Below are 21,305 nucleotides of genomic sequence, written 5' to 3'. Positions count from 1 at the left end.
ACATGGTCACTTTCTAATTTTCTTTATGTATGAAATTGCTTTTCAATGTCCTGTCCTTCTATGTCTTGCTGCTAAAATGGGAAAAATAGAAAAATGAGAAATGAGGAATGGATGGATGATGCTCTGGTCCTTTAAGTATTCTGAAAGTCACTTTGTCTCAGGGGAATTTATTGGCAACAATGAGGAGAAGTACAACAAAGTGGCTGCCCATCATTTTTCTGCACCTCTGTGATCAGAAGCAGCAATCACTGACAGGAGCACAGATTCCTAATATTTGGAGGACAGGGTGCTTTGAGGGTACCCTGCTTTCCACAAGCTGTGTGCAAGCTGCTCTTCTAATCCCTGCATATTTTTCCGTCAGAAGGATGAGGGTTGAGAATGAGGAGCTGCTATTGTGCCAAGAGCTGAAATTTACCATCGATGCATTACCAGAATTTGCAAGCCTTTCATAGACTCAGTAGTTCCAAAATAGTTCCATCAAACAGATTCTGAGAGTGCATTTGTTGTTTAAGTACAGAGACAGTTTCTTAATGCTTCCTACTCCACTGTCTCCCCAGAATCCTGCTCTACATCTAACGTTTTAATGGCAACAATTGAAGATGGAAGACACTAACTTGTGTTTTTCAAGAGCTTAGAGTACTTATATCCTGGAATTATATCCAGGAAAATTGCCCCTCACAAATAAAGGCAAATGAAAGATATTTTCAAAATAACAGAAGCTGAGATAATTCAACACCAACAGATATACACCAGAGGAACTTCTAAATTATTTATTTCCAGAAGAAAAAAAAATAATGTTAGGAAATTCTGTACAAAGGAATAGTGAACAAATAAAAAGGTAAACATGTAGGAAAATATCACTATGATTTTATTTTATGAATACAATGTAGCTCAAACTTTGAAAATCAGATCACAATATTAACATGTTAAAAAGAAAAAATATCTAAAATAGTTGCAGAAAATCATTTAATAGCATTAAGTAATTATTTATAACCAAAATTCTCAGCACAAAGTAAAATCAAAGGGAATTCTTTCTTAAATTGATAAAGATTCTCTACCAAAATCTTCAGCAAACCTTACACTCACAAGAAATGTTGCAATTGCATATATAAACTGCCTTAACTTTTCTTCCTTTTAGCATCCCTGTGTGGAAGAAAGCTAGGCCCTTTGTTTGTTTGTTTTAGTCCTATATTTAGTATTAGATGGCTTGGAACCAGAACAGTTGCAGCAGTCTGAGGTGTAGATTGCTTTCCCTTCTTCTACTATCTGTATGGAGGAACGGATTTGCTCTGAGGCAGTAAGTATCACAGAATGCTCTAACATGGTGTAGTATAGAGTTGGAATGCCTAAATTCTAACTTAGCCTCAGATTAGCTATGAGATCTTCATTAAGTGTGCAGGTCTCAAACTGACATGTTTGATCAATGAGGCCTGCTGACCAGATTGGATTTAATGTCCCTTTCCTTGGATGGGCTGGAGTTGGCTGCCATACTTCTCAAACTTGAGTGAATATACAGCTTCCCAGGACTCTGAGAAGCCGTTAAAATGTAGATACTTTTTAATTGGATTTCAGGTGCAGCCTGACTTTCAGCTTTTCTAACAATCTTTTAGTGATGCCAATGCTGCTGGATCAAATATATTTAAGTAATACATTGTAAATAGCAAAGTATTTTTCTAAAGCATCTTTAGAATACTTCTGTCAATCAGTATACTTTACTGAACTTAAAAGAGATTCAACCTACAAGAAAATGACTTGCAGGCAACTTTTTTTGGGGGGCAGGGGTTTGCAGTATTCTTTTTTTATTATTATACTTTAAGTTCTGGTGTACATGTGCACAATGTGCAGGTTTGTTACATAGGTATACATGTGCCGTGTTGGTTTGCTGCACCCATCAACTCGTCATTTACATTAGGTATTTCTCCTAATGCTTTCCCTCCCCCAGGCACCCACCCCGCTGACAGGCCCTGGTGTGTGATGTTCCCCTCCCTGTGTCCATGTGTTTTCATTGTTCAACTCCCATTTATGAGTGAAAACATGTGGTTTTTGGTTTTCTCTTCTTGTGTTATTTTGCTGAGAATGATGGTTTCCGGTTTCATCCATGTCACTGCAAGGGACATGAACTCACCCTTTTTTATGGCTGCATGGTATTCTGTGGCATATATGTACCTCATTTTCTTTATCCAGTCTATCATTGATGGACATTTGAGTTGCTTCCAAGACTTTGCTATTGTGAACAGTGCTGCAGTAAACATATGTGTGCAATGTGTCTTTATGAGAGGTGACAGCGTGCTGGCAGTCCTCACAGCCCTCGCTCGCTCTCCGCGCCTCCTCTGCCTGGGCTCCCACTTTGGCGGCACTTGAGGAGCCCTTCAGCCCACCGCTGCACTGTGGGAGCCCCTTTCTGGGCTGGCCAAGACTGGAGCCAGCTCCCTCAGCTTGTAGGGAGGCATGGAGGGAGAGGCTGCCAGCGGGAACTGGGGCTGCGCAGGGCACTTGGTGCCAGCTGGAGTTCCGGGTGGGCGTGGGCTTGGCGGGCCCCGCACTCAGAGCAGTCGGCGGGCCCCGCACTCAGAGCAGTCCGCTGGCCCTGCCGCCCCAGGCAATGAGGGGCTTAGCACCGGGGCCAGTGGCTGCGGAGGGTGTACTGGGTGCCCCAGCAGTGCCAGCCCACTGGCGCTGCGCTTGATTTCTCACCGGGCCTTAGCTGCCTTCCCCCGGGGCGGGGCTCGGGACCTGCAGCCCGCCATGCCTGAGCCTCCCACCCCCTCCGTGGGCTCCTGTGCGGCCTGAGCCTCCCGGATGAGCACGGCCCCCTGCTCCACAGCACCCAGTCCCATCGACCACCCAAGGGCTAGGGAGTGTAGGTGCATGGCGCGGGACTGGCAGGCAGCTCCACCTGCAGCCCTGGTGTGGGATCCACTGGGTGAAGACAGCTGGGCTCCTGAGTCTGGTGGGGACGTGGAGAACCTTTATGTCTAGCTCAGAGATTGTAAATACACCAATCAGCACCCTGAGTCTAGCTCAGGGTTTATGAATGCACCAATCCGCGCTCTGTATCTAGCTACTCTGGTGGGGCCTTGGAGAACGTTTGTGTCTAGCTCAGGGATTGTAAATACACCAATCGGCACTCTGTATCTAGCTCAAGGTTTGTAAACGCACCACTCAGCACCCTGTGTCTAGCTCAGGGTTTGTGAATGCACCAATCGACACTCTGTATCTAGCTACTCTGGTGGGGACTTGGAGAACTTTTGTGTGGACACTCTGTATCTAGCTAATCTAGTGGGGAGGTGGAGAACCTTTGTGTCTAGCTCAGGGATTGTAAACGCACCAATCAGTGCCCTGTCAAAACAGACCACTTGGCTCTATCAATCAGCAGGATGTGGGTGGGCCCAGATAAGAAAATAAAAGCAGGCGGCCCCAGCCAGCAGTGGCAACCCGCTGGGGTCCCCTTCCACACTGTGGAAGCTTTGTTCTTTCTCTCTTTGCAATAAATCTTGCTACTGCTCACTCTTTGGGTCCACACTGCTTTTATGAGCTGTAACACTCACCCGCGAAGGTCTGCAGCTTCACTCCTGAAGCCAGCAAGACCAGGAGCCCACGGGGAGGAACAAACAACTCCAGACACTCCAGACGCGCTTCCTTAAGAGCTGTAACACTCACCGCGAAGGTATGCAGCTTCACTCCTGAGCCAGCGAGAACGGGAGGGAACCCACCAGAAGGAAGAAACTGCAATCCAAACATCAGAAGGAACGAACTCCAGACGCACCACCTTAAGAGCTGTAACACTCACCGCGAGGGTCTGCGGCTTCATTCTTGAAGTCAGTGAGACCAAGAACCCACCAATTCCGGACACATTTATAGTAGAATGATTTATAATCCTTTGGGTATATACTAAGTGATGGGATTGCTGGGTCAAATGGTATTTCTAATTCTAGATCCTTTAGGAATTGCCACACTGTCTTCCATAATGGTTGAACTAATTTACACTCCCACCAACAGTGTAAAAGCATTCCTATTTCTTCACATCCTCTCCAGCATCTGTTGTTTCCTGACTTTTTAATGATCACCATTCCAACTGGTGTGAGATAGAATCTCATTGTGGTTTTGATTTGCATTTCTCTAATGACCAGTGATGGTGAGCATTTATTCATATGTCTGTTGGCTGCATAAATATCTTCTTTTGAGAAGTGTCTGTTCATATCATTTGCTCATTTTTTGATGGGGTTGTTTGTTTCCTTCTTGTAAATTTGTTTAAGCTCTTTGTAGATTCTGGATATTAGCCTTTGTCAGATGGATAGATTACAAAAATTTTCACCCAATCTGTAGGTTGTCTGTTCACTTTGCTGACAGTTTATTTTCCTGTGCAGAAGCTCTTTAGTTTAATTAGGTCCCATTTGTCTATTTTGGCATTGCCGTTGCTTTTGGTGTTTTAGTCATGAAGTGTTTGCCCATGCCTATGTCCTGAATGGTATTGCCTAGGTTTTCTTCTAGGGTTTTTATGGTTTTAGGTCTTACATTTAAATCTTTAATCCATCTTGAGTTAATTTTTGCATACAGTGTAAGGAAGGGGTCCAGTTTCAGCTTTCTGCATATGGCTAACCAGTTTTCCCAGCACCAGTTATTAAATAGGGAATCTTTTCCCCATTTCTTGTTTTTGTCAGGTTTGTCAAAGATCAGATGGTTGTAGATGTGTGGTGTTTTTTCTGAGGCCTCTGTGCTGTTCCATTGGTCTATATATCTGTTTTGGTACCAGTACCTTGCTGTTTTGGTCTCTGTGCCTTGTAGTATAGTTTGAAGTCAGGTAGCATGATGCCTCCAGCTTTGTTCTTTTTGCTTAGGATTGTCTTGGCTATGCAGGCTCTTTTTTGGTTCCATATGAAATTCAAAGTAGTTTTTTCCAATTCTGTGAGGAAAATTGTGGTAGCTTGATGGGGATAGCACTGAAACTATAAATTAATTTGGGCAGTATGGCCATTTTCATGATATTGATTCTTCCTATCCATGAGCATGGAATATTCTTCCATTTGTTTGTGTCTTCTTTTATTTCCTTGAGCAGTCATTTGCAGTCTCCTTGAAGAGGTCCTTCACATACCTTGTAAGTTGTATTCCTAGGTATTTTATTTTCTTAGTAGCAATTGTGAATGGTACTTCACTCATGGTTTGGCTCTCTGTCTGTTATTGCTGTATAGGAATGTTTGTGGTTTTTGCACAGTGATTTTTTATCCCGAGACTTTGCTGAGGTTGCTTATTAGCTTAAGGAGATTTTGGGCTGAGACGATGGTGTTTTCTAAATATACAATCATGTCATCTGCAAACAGAGACAATTTGACTTATTCTTTTCCTAATTGAATACTCTTTATTTCTTTCTCTTGCCTGATTACCCTGAGCAGAACTTCCAAAACTATGTTGAATAGGAGTGGTGAGAGAGGGCATCCTTGTCTTGTGCCAGTTTTCAAAGGGAATGCTTCCAGTTTTTGCCCATTCAGTATGATATTGGCTTTGGGTTTGTCATAAATAGCCTTTTTATTTTGAGATACTTTCTATCAATACCTAGTATTGAGAGTTTTTAGCATGAAGGGCTGTTGAATTTTGTCAAAGGGCTTTTCTGCATCTATTGGATAATCATGTGATTTTTGTCATTGGCCCTGTTTATGTGATGGATTATGTTTATTGATTTGTATATGTTGAACCAGCCTTGCATCCCAGGGATGAAGCCGACTTGATCATGGTGGATAAGCTTTTTGATGTGCTGCTGGATTCAGTTTGCCAGTATTTTTGTTGAGGATTTTTGCATTGATGTTCATCAGGGATATTGGCCTAAAATTTTTGTTGTTGTGTCTTTGCCAGCCTTTGGTATCAGAATGATGCTGGCCTCATAAAATGAGTTAGGGAGGATTCCCTCTTTTTCTACTGATTGGAATAGTTTCAGAAGGAATGGTACCAGCTCCTCTTTGTACCTCAGGTAGAATTCGGCTGTGAATCCATCTGGTCCTGGACTTTTCTTGGTTGGTAGGCTATTAATTACTGCCTCAATTTTAGAACCTGTTATTGGTCTATTCAGAGATTCGACTTCTTCCTGGTTTAGTCTTGGGAGGGTGTATGTGTCGAGGAATTTATCCATTTCTTCTAGATTTTCTAGTTTATTTGCTTACAGCTGTTTATAGTATTCTCTGATGGTAGTTTGTATTTCTGTGGGATCAGTGGTAATATCCCCTTTACCATTTTTTATTTCATCCATTTGATTCTTCTCTCTTTTCTTCTTTATTAGTCTTGCTAGCAGTCAATCTATTTTGTTGATCTTTTCAAAAAACCAGCTCCTGGATTCATTGATTTGTTGAAGGGTTTTTTGTATCTCTATCTCCTTCAGTTCTGCTCTGATCTTAGTTATTTCTTGTCTTCTGCTAGCTTTTGAATTTGTTTGCTCTTGCTTCTCTAGTTCTTTTAATTGTGATGTTAGGGTGTCAATTTTAGATCTTTCCTGCTTTCTCTTGTGGGCATTTAGTGCTATAAATTTCCCTCTACACACTGCTTTAAATGTGTCCCAGAGATTCTGGTATGTTGTGTCTTTGTTCTCATTGGTTTCAAAGAACATCTTTATTTCTGCCTGCATTTCATTATTTACCCAATAGTCATTCAGGAGCAGTTTGTTCAGTTTCCATGTAGTTGTGTAGTTTTGAGTGAGTTTCTTAATCCTGAGTTCTAGTCTGATTGTACTGTGGTCTGAGAGACAGTTTGTTGTGATTTCTGCTCTTTTACATTTGGTGAAGAGTGTTTTACTTCCAATTATGTGGTCAATTTTAGAATAAGTGTGATGTGGTGCTGAGAAGAATGTATATTCTGTTGATTTAGGGTGGAGAGTTCTGTAGATGTCTAGTAAGTCCACTTGGTCCAGAGCTGAATTCAAGCTCTGGATATCCTTGTTAATTTTCTGTCTTATTGATCTGTCTAATATTGACAGTGGGGTCTTAAAGTCTCCCACTATTATTGTGTGGGAGTCTAAGTCTATTTGTAGGTCTCTAAGAACTTGCTTTATGAATCTGGGTACTCCTGTATGGGGTGCATATATATTTAGGATAGTTAGCTCTTTTTGTTGCATTGATCACTTTACCATTATGTAATGGCCTTCTTTGTCTCTTTTGATCTTTGTTGGTTTAAAGTCTGTTTTATCTGAGACTAGGATTGCAACCCCTGCTTTTTTTTGCTTCTCATTTGCTTTGTAGATCTTCCTCCATCCCTTAATTTTGAGCCTATGTGTGTCTTTGCATGTGAGATGGGTCTCCTCAATACAGCACACTGATGGGTCTTGACTCTTTATCCAGTTTGCCTGTCTGTATCTTTTAACTGGGGCTTTCAGCCCATTTACATTTAAAGTTAATATTGTTATATGTGAATTTGATCCTGTCATTATGATGCTAGCTGGCTATTTTGCCCATTAGTTGATGCAGTTTCTTCATAGTGTCGATGGTTATTACAATTTGGCATGTTTTTGTAGTGGATGGTACTGGTTGTACCTTTTCATGTTTAGTGTTTCCTTCAGGAGCTCTTGTAGGGCAGGCCTGGGGGTGAAAAAATCTCTCAGCATTTCCTTGTCTGTAAAGCCTTTTATTTCTCCTCCACTTATGAAGCTTATTTTGGCTGGATATGAAATTCTGGGTTGAAAATTCTTTTCTTTAAGAATGTTGAATATTGGCCCCCACTCTCTTCTGGCATGTAGAGTTTCTGTTGAGAGATCCGCTGTTAGTCTGATGGGCTTCCCTTTGTGGGTAACTTGACCTTCCTTTCTGGCTGCCCTTAACATTTTTTCCTTCATTTCAACCTTGGTGAATCTGAAGGTTATGTGTGTTGGGGTTGCTCTTCTCGAGGAATATCTTTGTGGTGTTCTCTGTATTTCCTAAATTTGAATATTGGCCTGCCTTGCTAGGTTGGGGAAATTCTTCTGGATAATATCCTGAAGAGTGTTTTTGGTGCTCTACACATTCAGGGAAACTTCCCTAGTAATAAACTATAGAAATGATCCCTGAAAGTATAGTCTTGCAGGCAACTTTTTAAAAAATATTAATTACATTAAATTCCTTTAATTAGCAATGTATCTGTTCAATTTCACTGATACACTAAAATCAATGAGGTGTTAAATCTTTTTTTAAAAAATTTTAGCATGACTGAAAGTATCATGCTATAATGTAAGAAACAACCACTGGATTTCTAAGCCTGAGACCTGGGTGCTAATCTCCTCTACCTCTAATTGGTTATGATTGAAAATTTAGGTTACCTAAATCTGTTTTTCCATCTGAGGAATTAAGAGTTGAATGAGCTACATGATTTCTCTGGTTTGCTCTAGCTCTAAACTGATACGATTATAAAACTTTCATAATTATAGGAGCTTTGAGGTAGCTTATAGATGACATTTCAAATCATTTATACATAAGCTAAGCAGCAAAGTGCAGAGTTGAGTCCAGGCAATTATCTCCATCATTGAGAAACATAATGAGTATTTTCAATTGGATCATGGGTATTACATGCCTTAGTTCATAAAATTCACTGGAAATAGATCAGTTTGTCTTTTATTTTTGTAGTCATCACTGTTACTTCTGTTAAACTAGAAGGATAATAAAATAAAAAATTGCAAAAGAAAAGCATTCATGTATTGTGAACACTTCGTAGCACACATTATGCTTCCTATTACCCTATTCCTACAACTACCATAAAAATAATAAAATTTAAAAAATATTTATATTTTAAATAGTTTTGGGGCTACTTAATAGGGTTAGCATAATAGTTTTCTTAAGACTTATTTGATTCCTGGGATTTATTCATTAAAAAATTGAATAAGCATACATATTTATTAACTTAGGCATGGAATTTAAAGTTTGTTGTCCTGAAGACTTTGTAAGAATTTATAGGCTATAATGTTCTATTTGGGACAGTTTAGAAAAATTATATTTTAAATATTTCACATAATAGAACAGGGGAGCTATAATGGAAAGGATTAAATTATGACAATTTATCTTTAAAGTGTTTTGGAAGGAAGATTGATGTTCTTTCCTGCAAAGGTAAATTGGCCTAATAATTTTAGCGTGGTGAAATTTATGAAATCTAGGAAACCTTTTAACTTATATTTCTCTACATCTATATTAATAAAAGATTCTCCATAGCCTAAAATAGACTTTCCTTTGCATGCATTCATTTTATGAAAGTCAAATGCTAAATTAGAAAGGAAAAGGAATAAAGCAAATTGGGCATGAAGATAAAGCAGATGTTTCTGACACTGTAAAGACCTAGCAGAGTGAGTCAAAGTCATGATGGGAGAGATTTGTCATTGGAGTTACTGCATGCTGTTCCTACCCCCTTCTCCATGATCTGAGCCAAGTCCTAGTATGGACTGCCTCCTGATTCCCACTGTGGTTTTATGTTTCTTTTTCTTTCTTTTTTTCTTTTTTTGAGATGGAGTCTCACTGTTGTCACCCAGGCTGGATTTCAATGGCACAACCTTGGCTCAATGCAACCCCCACCTCCCTGGTTCAAGCAATTCTCCTGCCTTAGCCTCCCATGTAGCTGGGATTACAGGTGGGTGCCACCACACCTGGCTAATTTTTATATTTTTAGTACAGACGGGGTTTCGCCATGTTGGCGAGGCTTGTCTCAAACTCCTGACTTCAGGTGATCCGCCCGTCTCGGCCTCTTAAGCTGCTGGGATTACAGGTGTGAGCCACCACACCTGGCCAGTTTTGCATTTCTTTCTCCACTACTGCACCCCACTAAATGGCATCTGCCCTATCTTCTCTATTTATACCTTTAGTATGTGGATCTCTTCTAAGTATATACAATTTGACTGCAAATTCAGAATCACCTGGGAGCTTTAAGAAGTACTGGTACGTGGGGTCCTACCCACAGAGAATCTGATTTAATTGGTCGGAGACATGGCCTGGGCATTGGGATTTTTAAAAGCTTTCCAGGTGACTGATGTGTAATTGAAGCCCACTGAAATCTACCAGGTAGTCTACTGGCTCTTTGGAATTACCACCTTACAATACTCTTCTAGGTAGATATTATATTCCTTTGTAGAGGAAAATAAGTGGAATATCAGGAAGACTTAATGACTAGCTTAACACCACTAGTACATGGTAGCTACAGGATTCTGTCCATGTTCTACATTATTGCACATTTGCTCTTTCCCTTTACTTTAGAAGCAGGCTGAGTTTTATGTTCTGTGACCCAGATTCTCAGCAAAGCCATAGTCTCTTTACTTGCTGTATCAAGCTTTTGTTAAAACAATAGTCTTCATATAAACTTAAAGAAACTTTTACTTATGTATAAAATTTTCTGCATCTATAATAGCAAGATGACTTAGGTTATTTTTCCCCTTAATGTAATGTGGAGCTGCAGTGGTCCATTTGAATTTAAATTGGCATGTTCTGTCTTTTACCTGATCAGCAGTGTGTAGATCTTTATTTGGTATTTTCTGTATTTTATATAGTGACAAGAAATTTGAATCTGCCCTTATTTAATTTTAACTGTGCATTTAAATATGTGTATGTATTTTCAATATTGTGGGCCCTGTCACAAAATCCAGACCATTTCTATTAGTAACTTACATAATTTTATGGCAGGACCAGAATGCCACTCAAAACACTTTTCTGAGATTTCTTAAAATTACATTTAACAATATATTTATTCAATACATTCCAATATTACATTTGATAATTATGTTGAATTATGGATTTCCCACTCTTCATCTTATATGCTAAAATTGCTGTTTATATTTAAGTCATTTATTTGTTGAGGAGAGGCACCCTAACTTAAAAGAAGAGCACTTTGATGGATTATTTTATGTAAAGATGGGATTATTTCATATAAAGATGACAAAAATTGTAATTTAATTACAAAAAGGATCCATTCTACCGAGAGTGTTAAAATGCTAAATAGAAAATACATTGAATAGTGGGAGGGTACATTGGTACCACCAGTTGGGAAGCTGTGTGTTACTATCTTCTGAAGCTAATATAAGTTAACACACTAACTAACATACATGTAACCTAAAACTAAGCAATTAAAAATAAGTTGCTTATAAAAAATGTCTATAGTGGCATTATTTATATTAAAAAACTGGAAACAACCAAATGACCATCAGTCACAAGAAGAGTAAATAAATCGGCATATTCATCAAGAAAATACAGAAATTAAGAAAAACTACTTCATCGAAAGATATTGATGAATCTCATGGACATAATGTTGGGTGGAAAAAAAAACCAGACATGATAGAATACATTCAATTCATGTGAAATCCAGGAGTAGGCAAAAGTGATCTGTGATGATGGTAGCTAGGAAAGTGGTTACCTTCAAGGGTTGATTTTTGACTGAGTAAGAGCACAGGAGAGCTTTGTGGAGTGTGAGAAATGACTTATGTTTTAGTCTAGGAGGCTCTAGGGGTACATAGATATGTACACATGGAGCTCCATAGGCGTGACTTGTGCACTTTACTGTATGCAAGTTATAACTCAACCAAAGTGAGGCTGGGGTGTGTGTATGTCTATTTTAAAAAATGATCTACAAGGACAGAGGCTATGGGTGAGCAAGACCTTAGGACACAGCAATTATTTGTATAAGGATAAAGAAAAATTAATTGTGATCTCAGAAGATTTAGAATTAGCGCTCCAGATGGTCATGTCACTCAGTGCTTAGATGAGAAATTTATTTTTTTCAACACTTGCCTGTCATCTAGGGCGTACTAGAATTAATTTTTAAGATTACTATTTTTTTCTGGGAATTATTTAAATGACTTAAAAATTGCAGTCTTAACAAAAAGGAAAAGGAACATACTGTTCTTAGAATACATGATTTTAACATAATGACAGCAGGGCTCGAAACTTAACATTGCCCTAAGGTAACCTCCCCCCACGTGTAAAAATATTTTTATTTTCTCTTGCACTTTGGGTAAATTACCTTCATTAATCTGAAGATTTCTAATCTGACCTCACTGTCATCATTAGCATTTTATGTAACAGTAACTATTTATTAAATGTTACTTTGAGCTAAAAAGTATTTTCTAAAAGAATGTGTAGATTTCAAGGTTCAGTTATTTTCCTTGTCAAGAGAATGACTTTAGAGGATCATTTGAAAATGCGTGGTAGCTTTGTCAGAATTGTTATTAATTTTTCATGAAAATTCTTCTCTCTTAACTGAAGTTTTCTATTTGGTATTTGTAAGGCATCTCTGGAATTGAGGGGAAGCAGTCATAACATGGAGTGAAACTGTAGGTTTAAGAGAAAGAGGAAAAACATTTATTACTACCAAAGAAAGATAGCATTGTTGGCTTGAGAAACAAACAAAACTCCCAACAATTAATTAAAAAAAGAAAAGTTTTATTTCTGTGGAGAAGAGAGGATAAATGGGGAAATTCTGTCATGAGATACTAATCTTCAACATAATTATGCCATAGGAGTTTGAGCTTTAAAGTTAAAAATTGTGTCCTCAATATGTAGCACCAGACTCACAGCTCATGAGAGGAAATGTAAGTACATTATACTGTATTAAGTTCTGTATCTTTATATAAACTTTGAAAAGAAATTTGACAGTATCGTTTAATATATCCTGTAAAAATCTAATTAACTATTTGTCATGGGTCCAAAATGAAGTAACTGAGCGATTGGTGATGGAATTTTCACCACTTCCGTGATCATAAGTTTGTATTAAATCTCCTAAGGAATCTTTGTTTGAAAAATATATTGCTATAAAAAGAAACCAATTTAAATTTTAAAAATTACAATCAAATATTTATCAGACCAATTGATCTTTTTATACAAATGATATTATTTAAAAATGTTTTTAGTTTTACACATAACATTATGACTCATCTTGTTCAGGTAGATTTTTGTTTTATAAAATTGAATCATAAATTAATAATTTACTCTCTTTTATTTTAATATTTCTAAAAATTACTGCCTGAAAAAGAGTACTAAATTTAATTTTGTGCATGGCCAAGGAAATAACTATTTTTCCAAATGAAATTGAATTAACTTGAAATACAACAGACAGCATGTACCCATCATATAAAAGCCAATTACAATTAAGATGATCACTATTTTAAACTGCTGTACAGCAGACTAGGAAAATACTTTATTTGGGTAACTAGACACATTAGGAATATTTATATGCACATGTCACCTTAAGGTTTACAGTCTTTCCTACAAACAATCACTGCTTCTCTCTTCCAGATTCTAGATACCAGTTAGTACCTGCCTATTTGCATATCCTTCAGGCCATTCACACTCAGCATATTCAAAACAAATGCTTTATAATCTTTCCTCTTTATGCCCAAACTGGAGAATTTATTTGTAATAAAGGCCAGCAATTAAGAGGACCTGTTAGCCACTAGATCATATTGATTCTACATCTCAGATTTTTCTTAAATTCCTCTTCTCTTCTTTCCTATGTCCACTTCTCTCACACTGAGTTTTGTAGGTGATCCCTTAAATATCTCCCTGCCTTCAACTTGCTTTGTCCTCATTATTTTCTTTATACTGTTGGGCAGAATTATATCTCTAAAATATAGATCCAATCATGATTGCTTCAGATTTTTTATTGAGTAAAAGGACAATGCAGGAATCCTACACTGATCTAGTTCTACACGATCTGGCATCAAGCTACCCTTCTGATTTCAGTTTTTACCCTAATAACTATTTTCGAACCCAAATTTGCCTCCCCCTCCTTCTAATTCATATTCTTCTCAAATTTTTCATTGCTCTGTGCAATAGAGAACAGACGTTCTTCTATACTTTCTTATGCCCCTTCTTCTCATTTCTCCTCCTGTATTTTTTATATCTCTCTTGTACAGGCTGCAGCTAATTGTGGACTTTCATCAAGTTTGGCCTTGCTCTCTGCTTTTATTTCCTCTAATAACTCCCTCAGAGAGAGTTCATTTGCTTGAAGAACTTCACCTGCCACCTCTGTGCTTCTGGTATTTCCTTGACCCAATGTATGCAGCCTACAGTTGCTGGCGCAATGTTTCAAATGTAATTTTTGACAAGTTATTTTTCTTTTCCCAGAAACTATACTGATTTTTATTGTTTATTTTTGTAGCAGTCGTCTAGTTTCTTTTTCCTAATTACTGCAGCTTATATAACATTCCTGCAAATGACCTCTCTGTTTCTGTTGGGCCTCTTTATTTTCTTTTATTTTTGTGGAGCATCTTTATTTTCTCTTATTTACATTACCTCAGCACCACACTTCCTCATCCCATGTTGTTAATTTTCTTCACTGTGACTTTTTTTATTTGTCTTTGCCTAGAACATTCTTCCCCAATTTTCATTAGCCTGCAGTCTTCATTTAACTCAAGATGCAGATTGGATTCACTTACTCCATGAAATCTTCTTTGACTAACCCTACTTCTCTCCTGTCACTCACTTTGGAATGACTTATCTTTTATTTTCAGATGTGCACTTGCGTTTCTGTTCATTCTTCAATTGTACCTTCCTAACTAGATCATATATCTTTTGTGATAATATCATTTATGTCTTTTGTGTCTCTAGCACCTTGTACACAAGAAATGGACACTTGGTAGTTAGTTGATTATACTGGAATAATATATGAATAATAGTTAAGTTTTATTGAGTACTCACTGTGTATCAAGTATTGTGTGAAGCATTTTACATGGATCACTTTATATAAGGCCCAGGGAGGCAAAATGGCTTGTTTAAGGTCACATAGCTGGTGAGGAGTGAAGGTGGGGTTTAAAGCCTGTGCACAAGCATAATCACCAGCTCAGTTTGGGAAGTGTGACTTTCCATAAGATACAGCTGCTGATTAAATCATCTTAGGAAATGACTTATTCAGGGGGCATGCTTTACAACTCTAAAAGTTTTGGCTATCAATCTTCATATCACAAAATAATAAAACAGAGGCACTGGGACAGAATTGCTTTCACTAGAAATTGATTTGTGTTTGAAACTTGACTCATGATTTAGTACAAACCTGGTAAGCTCTAAAACTTACTGATACCATCTGAACGGTATCGGTCAAGAAATAGTGGCAGTTAATTTGCCTGTAGAATAGAATTCATCCACTCGCCCTAACCCCAGATCCCAAGGAAAATTCTATTTAGTTCACAGAAGGTGGGAAAAAAATCATCATTATTTATAACAATAATATTTACCAGTATGGTATTATTAATAAAGTGTGTCCTACTTTTAAAAATATATTATGAACATTAAACCTCAATTTGTTCCTTTTTCTAAAATTAACCAAATGTTATGACTTCAAAGGAATACATACCAAATGCATTTTCAGGCTGGTTGCAGTTGTGATTGGTCTCCTCTATTTCAAGCCAGTGCTTAAGCCAATGACCTTCTTACCTGACAGTTGATTCTAATACTTCTCCACCAACAGTGGAAAAAAAATATAGCTAGAAGGCCTCATTGATGACTATTCCTAGGATAATTTCTTGAGTATGCATTGATGCTTTTACATAAAAAATTAGAAACCTAGGCAGAATAGAACCCTCATCCCTAAAGGAGAGACTTTTTTTTATCTCCTTAAGACTGAACAGGAATTTGTTCATTTGTAGATCAGAGAATCTGGGGGGACATGACATGAAAGTGTATTTTATTTATTTATTTATTTTTAAGACCAAGTCTTGCTCTGTCGCCCAGGCTGGAGTGCAATGGCATGATTTTGGATCACTGCAACCTCTGCCTCCTGGGTTCAAGCGATTCTCCTACCTCAGCCTCCCAAGTAGCTGGGATTACAGGCAAGTGCCACCACGTCTGGCTAATTTTTTGTATTTTTAATAGAGATGGGGTTTCACCATGTTGGCTAGGAAGGTTTTGTCTCCTGATCTTGTGATCCGCATGTCTCGGCCTCCCAAAATGCCTGGATTACAGGCGTGAGCCACCGCACCTGGCCTGTATCTTAAAGTTAATTTTTAACTGATAAACAGGAGAACTCACAGCTTGGAATTGTGCAACATAGTGTGTCCTGAATTGGTGGGTTCTTGGTCTCACTGACTTCAAGAATGAAGCCGCGGACCCACGCGGTGAGTATTACACAGTGTCCAGAGTCTGTTCCTTCTGATGTTCGGATGTGTTTGGAGTTTCTCCTTCTGGTGAGTTCGTGGTCTCGCTGGCTCAAGAGTGAAGCTGCAGACCTTCGCGGTGAGTGTTACAGCTCATAAAGGCAGTGGGGACCCAAAGAGTGAGCAGCAGCAAGATTTATTGCAAAGAGAGAAAGCACAAAGCTTCCACAGTGTGGAAGTGGAGCAGGTTGCCACTGCTGGCTCCGGCAGTCTGCTTTTATTCTCTTATCTGGCCCCACCCACATCCTGCTGATTGGTAGAGCCCAGTGGTCTGTTTTGACAGGGCGCTGATTGGTGTGTTTACAATCCCTGAGCTAGACATAAAGGTTCTCCAAGGCCCCACCAGAGTAGCTAGATACAGAATGTGGGATTGGTGCATTCACAAACCCTGAGCTAGACACAGGGTGCTGATTGGTGTATTTACAAACCTTGAGCTAGATACAGAGTACTGATTGGTGTATTTACAATCCCTGAGCTAGACATAAAGGTTCTCCACCTCCCCACCAGACTCAGGAGCCCAACTGGCTTCACCCAGTGGATCCGGCAGTGGGGCTGCAGGTGGAGCTGCCTGCCAGTCCCGCGCTGTGCACCTACACTCCTCAGCCCTTGGGTGGTCGATGGGACTGGGTGCTGTGGAGCAGGGGGCAGTGCTCAGTGGGGAGACTCGGCCGCACAGGAGCCCACGGGGGGTGGGGAGGTGGGAGGCTCAGGCATGGCAGGCTGCAGGTCCCGAGCCCTGCCCAGCAGGAAGGCAACTAAGGCCCAGCAAGAAATGGAGCGCAGCGCCAGTGGGCCGGCACTGCTTGGGGACCCAGTACACCCTCCGCAGCCACTGGCCCGGGTGCTAAGCCCCTCATTCCCCAGGGCGGCAGGGCCAGCCTGCTGCTCCGAGTGCAGGGCCCACCGGGCCCACCAAGTCCACGCCCACCCGGAACTAGCGCTGGACCGCAAGCACTGCGCGCAGCACCGGTTCCCACCCGCGCCTGTCCCTCTACACCTCCCGGCAAGCTGAGGGAGCCAGCTCCAGCCTTGGCCAGCCCAGAAAGGGGCTCCCACAGTGCAGCAGCAGGCTGAAGGGCTCCTCAAGTGCTGCCAAAGTGGGAGCCCAGGCAGAGGAGGCGCCGAGAGCAAGCGAGGGCTGTGAGGGCTGCCAGGACACTGTCACCTCTCAAACCGTGCTGGCAGCCCTCAATAGCACCAAATCAAACTCTGCTGAGAGCTTTAGAGAAACCTTGCTTCATTTAGCTAGTGGATTACAGCCTATATCTAAAAAGGCTCCTGGGACCAATGGCAATAGAACTAACATGAGCCTTTGGGAGTGATTACACAAAACCTGGTTAGAACTAAATTTTGTGGAACAAATGATACACATGGTAGGCCCAGAAACTAGTTGCACAGTGGTCCAAAGAAACAGTTTTACCATTTGCGAGGAAGGAGATGGTTAATATATTTGTTCACGTATCCATGGAGAAATCAATGGAATTAAAAAAAGTGTTAATAGCATTTAAATGTACCTGTTCTATCATAAAAGGGTGAAATCTGGATTATTTAATTACTGCTTAAGCCCTGGATTTGTTAATTCTAGATTTATTTTTATCTTTGGTTACTAGATTTTATTTACCTTCTTATACTGAAGTTGGTTTTATTCTGTTAGTTTGCAAAAAATGTTCCAAATCACTATCTAATGCAGTGGTTTGCCCTCTCAAGAGCCTCACGTTTACTTTTAGCTAAATAAATTACATTAGAATAACTATCTTCCTGTCTCTGGGATTATATTGATGAAGACTGTACTTACTTTTATTGAGGGAGATCCTTGCTTTTTGTATAGTTCTAAAGGGTGCCATCACATATAAAGTGAGGACTTTCATTTTATATTTTAAAAAGTGAAAGTTTTCATCTTACTCAAGATATCCTGGCTTGCATCCAATTGTTATATTTGTCTGCTTGGATTTGTTCACCTTTAAGTAACTTTTTCAAAGGTTTAGTCATAAATATGTAAAACCAATTAATGGATTTTGATTAGGCTTATGCCAAGACAATATGTATCATTCATCAGATCCTTTATATGACATTCAAAACATAATTTCACCTCATATACTCAATTGATCTTTGTAACAATACGTTCTAAAATCGACCTTCAAACACTCATTCAGGATGCATAGAACTAGAACATTTTTCTCTGGAATTCTTGTGTCAACTTCATTAAAGCAAGAGAAGTGGAATAGAGGCTGCCTGTTCAAAAGTACAAAATGCAAGCTGACATTCACCATTTTGTGGTCCGTCATGCATGTCAGCTAAATGACAGAAATGCCCCAGATGTTCTGTAACACGTTGAGAAAGCTCCATACTCCAACTCACACAATTTTGGTGCACCCTAGGTGACTTTGAGTTGAAAACTCTAAGCTTGATATTCTTGTCAGTCTATTCACATATACCAAAAAATTTAATCAGACATGTTACATTATGTTAAAACCAGATATTTTGTTACCAGTTTAGGTTTCACCTAGAAAACACTCCTGTTACTCAATGGTGAAGATAGGATATAGGATGAGCTATATTATTTACTATACCATCTACTTCTGTGTATCTTAATATATTTACTATTATAGTAAGTAGCTTTCTCAAAAACCATTTAAAGTTGCAAATTGTTTAAATAAATTGTGGCTTGTGCACACCAATGAGTATATTACTCTGTAATCATTAAAAATAATACTAGAAATTTATATGGATTGATATGGAAAGATTCTCACAATATATTGTAGAATGGAAAAGTTAGCTGTAAAACAGTATATATGGCATGATCCACTTTAACCCAAATACTCATAGACACATGTGTGCGTGCGCATGTACACACACACACACACACACACACACACACACACACGCTGTTCAAGTTGATGCCTCTGGGAAGTGAAATTACAGAGCTGGAAGAATAAAAGGGAATTCAAAATGTTGTATATACTGTTCTGTACTGTTAGAAAATTCACTATAATTTTTAACTATTAACTTTTGAAATTAAAAATTATTCAACACAAATGTAAAATATAATAATATAATGACTGTTTTCTATATGCCCACATTGCTTTTAATCTCTAAATTCACTGGGGAGTGCAGACTAGTACACGTGAAATCAGAATGACTAATCCATGTAAATGACTAATCCATGAATGTAATTCAGCACGTTGGCAGATTAACAATTTGGAAAACGGAAAAAACAAAAAAGTCTACAGTACTGTACTTCAGAAGCTGTTATCATGTTTATGCATGGCTAGAAGGCAGGTTAGGAAAGCAAGGGGAGGATGAGTAGTGCAGTCAGCTTTGCAGGTATAGTGGTAGCTCTCGGTTCTCTAGTTCTGTTAGTGTTTTACAGGCAAGTAGGATGTCATGACTGTGAAGCCAGAACATAAGTGACAGAAAGAGTACTCCAAATATACTACAGCTATTTCTTAGCTATCACACATAGTTAAAAGAAGTCGGAGTGGAGGGCATTCTGGCCAAACAGCTAAGAAAGAAAGCAGAGAGTAGATAACTGAAACAAAATGGAAAATGACAACTTGGACAAAGGACAAGTGTACAGATCCACTCTGATATTACACAAAGGATAGAACCAATGGCTGAAAGATATGTTCTAGATACAGCAAGGAATGAGATCCCAAGTAAGGTGGAATGATTCTCTTTAGAACAGAAGCTACCTATCTCTCTGATTTTGACTCGATTAGGAACTTCTGTACTAAATTGTAAGCATCATGAAGACAATGCAAATCACATAGGAAGCAATGAATGAAATATTTTTACTGAGTATTTCTGCTAGATGATCTCAGTCTTCTCTATAGATTTTGAGGATTTTCCACATTCTACTTTGATTGAATACTTTAGTTTTTACTATTGTTTCCATGGGCCCCAAATCATCAGCAAGTAAGTCGATGATACTATCTGGAAAGAAAACATTTAATAGAGATAGATGATACAGGAAGTACTTTGGGAAATAACATTTCATGGACATTTTTGAGAAATGAAGAGAATAAACCCATGCCAAACCTTGTAAGGCTATAAGGGTTCCGTTTAACATAAAATAATTGGGGCTGGACGCAGTGGCTCACGCCTGTAATCCCAGGACTTTCGGAGGCCGAGGCAGGCGGATCACGAGGTCAGGAGATTGAGACCATCCTCGCTAACACAGTGAAACCCCGTCTGTACTAAAAATACAAAAAATTAGCTGGGCATGGTGGCGGGCGCCTGTAGTCCAAGCTACTCGAGAGGCTGAGGCAGGAGAATGGCGTGAACCCAGGAGGCAGAGCTTGCGGTGAGCCGAGATTGTGCCACTGCACTCCGGCATAGGCGACAGAGCGAGACTCTGTCTCAAAATAATAATAATAATAATAATAATAATAAAATAATTGAGATTGTGAATTAAAAAAAGCATACCTAGTCATGAATGTGCTAATGTAAGCTGCAGAAAAAAAGCAATAAAACATTAAAATGGAGCTGATAAAAGGATAAATTGAAAGCTCCGTGATAATACTAATTTTCTCAAGGCATTACCAGTAAGGTTTATAATCGCATTAAATGACTGATTTTTGAGACAGATATGTATAAGATATACTTTCTATATACATAGTCAATACTCTTTATAAAGAAAAATATTTTTACCAGTTTTTGACATTATCTTAATGTTGGCCTCTGCAACAATTTATAGTCAGCACAAGATAGATTTTAAGTTCCTGTGTCTCACGGGACTTTGATAATATGATGAAAACTCTGGAAGTTCTAGTCAGGAAAAAAAAATCACACAAAAATATAAACATCTGAACCTAGGTGAAGAAATACTTAGAATTCCTATTTCTTTTTCATCTTCCTCTTTTCTATTTACTTTGGACCAGTCAGTTCTAAGGAATTGCCGAGATATTCCTTAAAAGAAGAAGCAAAACTCATCACAAACAGAAGTGCTTGAATCTCGTTGTTTTTTAAATTTATTTGATTAATGATTGCTTTCCAAAGTCATGAGTCACAGTGGCCTGCAGCATGATACTGTGAAGCCGTAGTTTCATTCTTTACTAAAAGTATGACAGGCTTTTGACCAAATAAAGATAATTGTGATTATATAATAAGATGGAGGCTGACATACTTTAGCAAGAAGGAGCTGACCATTCCATTTCTGTATTTCGCCCATGATAGCAAGCAAATACTAAGGCTTAAAAGAATAAGAATATACTCTATTACATACGACTTGATTTAACAG

The 21,305-nt window shown here is 38.8% G+C and overlaps 1 protein-coding gene and 1 pseudogene across 5 annotated transcripts in view; one reads left to right on the top strand and one right to left on the bottom strand.

Annotated features, from left to right (window-relative positions):
* Positions 1-21,305, top strand: part of EDIL3 (EGF like repeats and discoidin domains 3) — a 450,915-nt gene that overhangs the window by 63,158 nt on the left and 366,452 nt on the right. The gene's annotated exons all lie outside the window — the stretch shown is intronic.
* Positions 7,948-8,033, bottom strand: LOC129037769 (small nucleolar RNA U3; annotated as a pseudogene).

The sequence above is a fragment of the Pongo pygmaeus genome, chromosome 4 (genome assembly GCF_028885625.2).
Source record: "Pongo pygmaeus isolate AG05252 chromosome 4, NHGRI_mPonPyg2-v2.0_pri, whole genome shotgun sequence".
NCBI lineage: Eukaryota > Metazoa > Chordata > Mammalia > Primates > Hominidae > Pongo > Pongo pygmaeus.
Note: the sequence above shows the minus strand (reverse complement) of the source record. Positions and strands in the feature narration are given on the sequence as shown.